Source organism: Eumetopias jubatus, unplaced genomic scaffold (assembly GCF_037043125.1).
Source record: "Eumetopias jubatus isolate StellerSeaLion01/CBP00866 unplaced genomic scaffold, mEumJub1_p1.0 scaffold_12, whole genome shotgun sequence".
In the NCBI taxonomy this organism is placed as follows: domain Eukaryota; kingdom Metazoa; phylum Chordata; class Mammalia; order Carnivora; family Otariidae; genus Eumetopias; species Eumetopias jubatus.
In genome coordinates this window covers 101,790,405-101,797,290 of record NW_028274818.1, presented here as the reverse complement: position 1 = coordinate 101,797,290, position 6,886 = coordinate 101,790,405, and the positions used below count along the sequence as shown (strand labels likewise).

Here is a 6,886-nt window from a genome sequence, read left to right as displayed (position 1 = left end):
ACCAAAACCACCACCTTGCCCCACACACGCACCCCACACAGCCTGCTCTGCCATGCCCTGTCTCCACAGCCAGCAAGGGCATCCACCCACATGCCCTTTCGTCCTTGGTCTCTGGTGTGGCCGCACAGCCCCGCCGTCTTAAGTGCCTCTCTGTCTTCACTCTTTAGCCCTCACCCACCTCCTCTGCCTCCATTCTGGCTGCTTCTCTCCTGTCCCCGGCCTGGCCTGCACCCCCACAACGCGCGCGTACACACGTGTGTGGTGCACACAGCACCCTGGAGTGGTGGGAGCGCCCCATCACTGCCCACCCCCTGCTCGGCAGCTTTCCCCGGCTTTCCCTCAGAGGAGACTTGCTGGAAGCCCTAGCAGAGGGGTGGCCTGACGGGTGTTTCAGGAAGATCACTGTGTGGTAAAGCCTTTGGGGAAGACCACGTGAATGTATTAAAAGTTAAAGAATACATGCTTCTCAACCCAGCAGTCCCCCCTTGTAGGACTCTGTCTCTCAAAACCACTTAACACTTGTGGACTAAAAGCCTGTTTGCTGCACCACTGTTGAGGACGTGGCAGAATTGGGAGCAACTGTGAGCCTTTCAAAGGGGAGTGGTAAGAGAGCTCACAGCACCGCTCCCCTGGGGACACTTTGTGGCTTTGAGGACCAAGATAGAACCCAGAGAAGAACACATGGAGTCTGAATACATTTATGTGTGTAAATGGGAAAATGTGCGTCACACTTAGCAGTGGCCCTTCCGACCAGCGCAGCATGGGAGACCGAGGGCTCCACGTTTTATTCTGAGGCCTTCTATCCAGTTTACGATGTCTCCATGTGTTAGCATCATCAAAACCCGGGGACCTGGCTGCAGTGGATCCGCGGAGGATGGATCAGAGGGGTGACACGGGGCTGGGATCTGGGGCTGTGGGGCGCGCCCCGTGGCACCGGCTGGCACCTTGAAGGAAGACCAGCCGGCTGCTCCAAACCCGCCACGCATGTCGGAGTGGGACAGTGTCGTCTTCTCCTTCTGCCAGGGGGACACTCGAAGAACAAGGAAGCCAGCTCGTATATGGCTGATGTCCCAAAAAATGTCTGAAAGGGCTCCTCACGTGGGTGGCACAAGGCATGGATGCCTTCCAGGTGGCGCTGGTCTGGCCCACCCCTCAGGTCACGTCCCGCAGTTTGTTCTCAGCAAACCACCTTTCCCCTGACGTGGGTTCGGAGGCAGTAAGTGCAGGTGTGGAGACTCAAGCTGGTGACGCTCCTCAGTCCTGGCGTCTCAGCAGTCTGCGCGGCCCTCCGGCTTTGTGACTCCGTTTTCTCGCGGCGGCCTCCCGCACAGACCGCTGCGTCGGCCCGATTCGCCTGTGTCTTTGTCTTGCGTTCTCACAAGACTGTGTGCATCGGGCGGTGTTAACGAAGTCAGCCTTCCCACGGCTACTTGGGCTGTGTGGTGGCGGGGTGGTGACGCTGCTTGGCAGTGGGGCCGGCCAGGCCCCTCACAGGAGGGCTTGTTCATTCCTCGGGAGACTCTGTGAGGCGAACTTACCAAGGAAGGAAGAAACTCGCCTGGGGGGGAGGTCAAGAAACTAACCGAGAGCCCCTAGGGGGGCTCAGTCAGTTAAGGATCTGACTCTTGATTTCCGCTCAGGTCATGGTCCCGCGGTTGTGGGATTGAGCCTCATCGGGATCCACGCTGGGCATGGAGCCTGCTTGAGATAGTCTCTCTCTCTTCCTCTCCAAAAAAAAAATAAACTAGCCGAGAGTCCCCCGACTCTTCCTTGTGAGAGCCTGGGTGGAACCACCGCCTTTCCTGCCTCAGCGCCGCCATGGGACTGGTGGGGACGGGGCCTCTGGCCTCCACAGGCCTTCCTCCGCACAGCCGCCTGAGCTCAGCCCCGGCTCTGGGAGCCTTGCTTTCCTTACTCTCCCCCTCCCTGCTGATCTGCCAGCATCCACGCCACTTAGCATCTCATTGGAGGGAAGGTGGCTGAGGCCCAGGGGAGGAAGGACTTGCCCCAGGCCGTGTGGCTAAAGCCGAGCAAGGGCTGGTTGAACTTTCCCCTAGGTCGTCAAGAACCTCTCCCCTCTGTCTCCACCCAAGGCCAGGTGCTGTCTTCAGAAAGGATTTGAGTTCTTTCCCCTCTCTCTTTCCCCTCTCCACCAAGGCCAGAAGGCTCTGGCTGACTTGCTGAGCAAACCAGGCAATAGGTGGCGACATAACCCACTGTATGCTTCCCCGAGCAAGCCAGGGGGCCCCAGAGAAACCATGGCCCGCCTTGGCCACAGCAAGTGACCTGCGCTCGTGTGCCACGGCAGCTACCCTTTATGGGAGATGGTGGCCTGTTGAGAAGGGCCCTGGGCTTCCCTCTGCCCCCCACCCCCCCACTCAGCATGGTCACTCAGGTATTGGGACAAGTGTAGCTGGGAGGCCACTTGACCTGAAAGTTTGCTGAGTGTGGGCAGACCAGACCCCGAAGGTTGTGTGTGGCTGGCTGAGAGACCCAGACCCTCCTGTCAGCAGTGGGGAGTCCTGAGACTCCTTCCCCAGGGGAAACCAGCAACACCCTTCATCCTCTCACGTCCAGGAGTCAGGCTGGCTGCAGGGAGAGACGGCTCTCTTTCCTTGTCTTTCCTCACCTGGTTAAGAAGCTTACCTTGACCTCTCTAATCTCTTTGGTCAACTCTTTGGTAATGATAATGACGTAACAATATGAGCGGTCTGACTTAACCCAAAGCCTCCATTATGCAAAAAAATGCCCGTGTCTGTGTGCATGTTTACACACATGCACTCATGGTTTTGGCCTTGAAGGCAAACGTTCTGGAAAACGAAATGTCAGCAGGTAATGCAATAGGATATAAATATTGTAATAAACCAAAAAAGTGTCTTATCTTCCTTAAAGACGTGATATTCTTAATTCCCTTCAAACCAAAAGCACAGCCGTGGGGGCGGTGGGGGGAAGACCTTCAGCCGGCTCCCCATTCCGGTCCTGCTCCCTCACCAGCTCCCTCCCACTGACCTTCCCCCTCACTGCTCACATCAGGGGGGAACGCCTAGCAAATCCACATCCCGAAAGGGATGGGACTTGGGGGTGAGTGTGGCTTTGACTGCTCTTAGAGACACCCCAGGAAACAAGGACAGCACCAGGAGACAGCCTGCAGACAAATGGCTATGTTAGAAAAGAGGGCTTCTGGGGGGAATTCATGTGGAGGTCAGAGTGGAAGCAGGTGTGAGTGGGTCCAGCAGAAGGAGACATGGCTGCCAAAGTGTTTGAGTCCATTGGCAAGTTCGGCCTGGCCTTAGCTGTTGCAGGAGGAGTGGTGAACTCTGCCTTGTATAACGTGGATGCTGGGCACAGAGCTGTCATCTTTGACCGGTTCCGTGGTGTACAGGACATTGTGGTAGGAGAAGGAACTCACTTTCTCATCCCTTGGGTACAGAAACCTATTATCTTTGATTGCCGCTCTCGACCACGTAATGTGCCAGTAATCACTGGTAGCAAAGATTTACAGAACGTCAATATCACCCTGCGCATCCTTTTCCAGCCCGTTGCCAGCCAGCTTCCCCGCATCCTCACCAGCATCGGGGAGGACTATGATGAGCGGGTGCTACCATCCATCACTACGGAGATCCTCCAGTCGGTGGTGGCTCGCTTTGATGCTGGAGAGCTGATCTCCCAGAGAGAGCTGGTCTCCAGACAGGTGAGCGATGACCTTACGGAGCGAGCAGCAACCTTTGGGCTCATCCTGGATGACGTGTCCTTGACGCATCTGACCTTCGGGAAGGAGTTCACAGAAGCGGTAGAAGCCAAACAGGTGGCTCAGCAGGAAGCAGAGAGGGCCAGATTTGTGGTGGAAAAGGCTGAGCAGCAGAAGAAGGCGGCCATCATCTCTGCCGAGGGCGACTCCAAGGCTGCCGAGCTGATTGCCAACTCGCTCGCCGCCGCGGGCGATGGCCTCGTGGAGCTGCGCAAGCTGGAGGCCGCCGAGGACATCGCGCACCAGCTCTCTCGCTCCCGGAACATCACGTACCTGCCGGCCGGCCAGTCTGTGCTCCTGCAGCTGCCCCAGTGAGGCCCGGCCGCTCTTCGTGCCGCCGCCCTTCTGCCCCCGCCCCAGAAATCACTGTGAAATTTCCCGATTGGCTTAAAGTGAAGGAAATAAAAGTGAAATCACTTCAAAAAAAAAGAAAAGAGAAGAAAAGAGGGCTTCTGGAAAAGGGGCCACATGACCCCAGACGGAACCCCAGACTTCTGCCAGTTCACCAGGCGTCTCTGTAGGTACCCTAGGGGGCCCGTGCCAGGAGGGGTGTTCACTCAGCAACGGGTGCTCCTTGTACGCTAACTGAATCCAAAATCCAAATTCCGGATGGGAAACCTCGTGTGGGTTTCTAAGAACCTTTTGAGGCAAATTGTGAGGTAGGTAAGAGGGATATTTTCTCATCATTGCCTGAACTTGAGGACTAGGCTTCCCAAACTCATTCCTGCTTGTTCAGTGTGGCCTGTATTGGGAGGACCCCTTCGTAGCTCATGAGACCCCCACACATACAGAGTGTCCCTCAACACCCTGGCCACAGGGGGATTGTCATTTCCCTCAATTGCTGCCACGCCTGTCCCCCCGCCCCAGTCCCCTGAGCCAGACTCCTGGGTCCTGCACCTCTCCCTCCTACTCAGCAGCATCCCTTGTCTCCAGGACTGAGAGTTTTGCCTCCTTAATGTCCCTGGTGTCGCCCCTAACTCTTCATCTCTGCCACGCTTGAATCTGACGTGAACCTTGATGGCCTTCCCAGCTGGCCTCCCCGGTCCAACCTGGGCTCCACCATCCCTCCTCCACCGGCTAGCTCTGTCCTGCCCCGACTTAAATGCTTCAGTAACTCCCAGTAGCCTTTGAGATAAAGTTCAAACTCCCTGATTTAGCACAGAAGGCCTGGCCCCCCTCCAGCCACTGTCTGCCAGGCTCTCTGCCTTCCAGCGCCACTGAGCTGCTGTCCGACGGTCCCTAACCGTTCACACCGGTCCACACCTCTGTGCTGCTCTAACCAGACTGCACTTCCAGTCCTTTTCCAAAGCTTAGTGGAAGACAGGCACTTTCCAGTGGAAGCCCCTAAGTCTCCCAAGCCTACAGTGGCAGGACTGGGAGTGAAGACACACATGTCCCCAGCCACCATCGGCTGTCCCAGCAAGCACAGAAAAGGGGCCACTCACTCAGCACAAGAGTGAATTTCTCTATCCCCCAATCCATCAAATAAAATCACAGAAACTTTAGTATTAAAATATTTCTCGTTTTTAAAAATCATTTTAATTTATACACAACCGCACACATAAGATAGTTAAAAATACATGCATAGGGGCGCCTGGGTGGTTCAGTCGGTGAAGCGTCTGCCTTGGGTTCAGGTCATGATCCCAGAGTCCTGGGATCTGCTCAGCGGGGAGCCTGCTTCTGCCTCTGCCCCTCCCCCTGCTCGTGCTCGCTCGCTCTCTTTCTCTTGATATCTCTCGATTGCTCATTCTCTCAAATAAAATCTTAAAAAAAAAACCCACATAAATCTAGAGGGGGGGAGGGGAACTTAAAGCTTAAGCCCCTCCTCCTCCAGGCAGCCCTTCCTGACCACCCTGACATAGCTGTTTTTATGACGCCCAGGCCTGGGTCGGTCTCACTGCAGGAATCAGATGGTCTGACCCAACTTCCCCAGGTGTGAGAGCTTCTTGAGGGCAGTGACGATACTCCATCCGACTTTGGTTCCCCATCCCTCAGCGCCATCTGATAGACACCAACCCCAGTTTGTCAAAGGAATGCATAGATCTCATTACTAAACCTTTATGGACGAGTCAGAAAGATAATAGAATAAGTGGCTTGGAAATGAGGGGTTTGCACTGGTTTGCCAAAAAGGAAATCAAGGAAATCTGGTTCAAGGACCCTTGATGAAAAAAGACAAACCCTTTTTTCTGTGACTGTGATCGTGAGCTCATATGGGGGTGGGGGCTGGGGTGCAGTGACTGCTACAAGGAACAAGACAGGTGCTGCTGGGGGCAGGCTTGGGGACAGACCCATAAAGCAGGCAGGGGCCCGTGGTACGTGCTGGCTCACACCCCGGCCACGGACCCCAGGCAGGTCTGCAGGCTTCCAGATCTTTGGACAGTCACCAACCCAGAGAAGGGCCATGGGCATGTGGACAAAGTCATGCTCTGCACCCTGCTTCTCCACCTTCGTGAGGGACTACCTCCCTCCGTGCTGTTTGTGATAAGCCACATGGGATGGGCATCCTCCGATGTGGGGAGACCCCTAGGGGCCATGGCAGACAGCAACCATGGGCAGGAAATGCAGTGAGGGGTTTTGAACTCAGGTTGTGCATAGTTGTCCAAAACTTGGCATTGGCTGGGAAGTTTGAAGACCACAGCAGGGTCAACCGCCTCTTCTCATGGCCCTAACCATTCAGTCCGCACCCCCGAGATACGAAACGACGCGACTCCCCAGCCCCGGGGGCCACTCCCCTGGGCACCATGAACTGTGTTCCTTTGCAAGAGCTGAGCAGCTCTACCCCCACTACCTCCTCCCCTCTCGGTGACTTTGGTTGGGGGGGAGTAAAGCAGACACCCAGGCAGGCCAACCCCTGTATGGCCACAGCCGATAGCTACCGGCCATCAATAGTACAGTGTCCCCAGCGCACAAAGAGCCTCACTCAGGCTCCATGGAATGGATGTGAAAATCACCAAGGTGCATTTCCAACCACAGAATTACTCAGCAGCCTTTCATGCGTCACTGGTTCCTTATTCGATTCCATGAGGAGGTCCTTCCTAGCCTCGCCCTGATGCTCAGAGCCCCCCCCTTCCCTTCCAAGCACCCCCATTCTGCTCTCCAGGCCCAGAGACCTGGCCTTCTCTTCCATAGAGACGGTAA

General features: G+C 55.8%; 1 pseudogene; it reads left to right on the top strand.

The window, feature by feature from the left end:
• Positions 1–3,192: 3,192 nt before the first annotated feature.
• Positions 3,193–4,175, top strand: LOC114214432 (prohibitin 1 pseudogene; annotated as a pseudogene).
• The last annotated feature ends 2,711 nt before the right edge of the window (positions 4,176–6,886 follow it).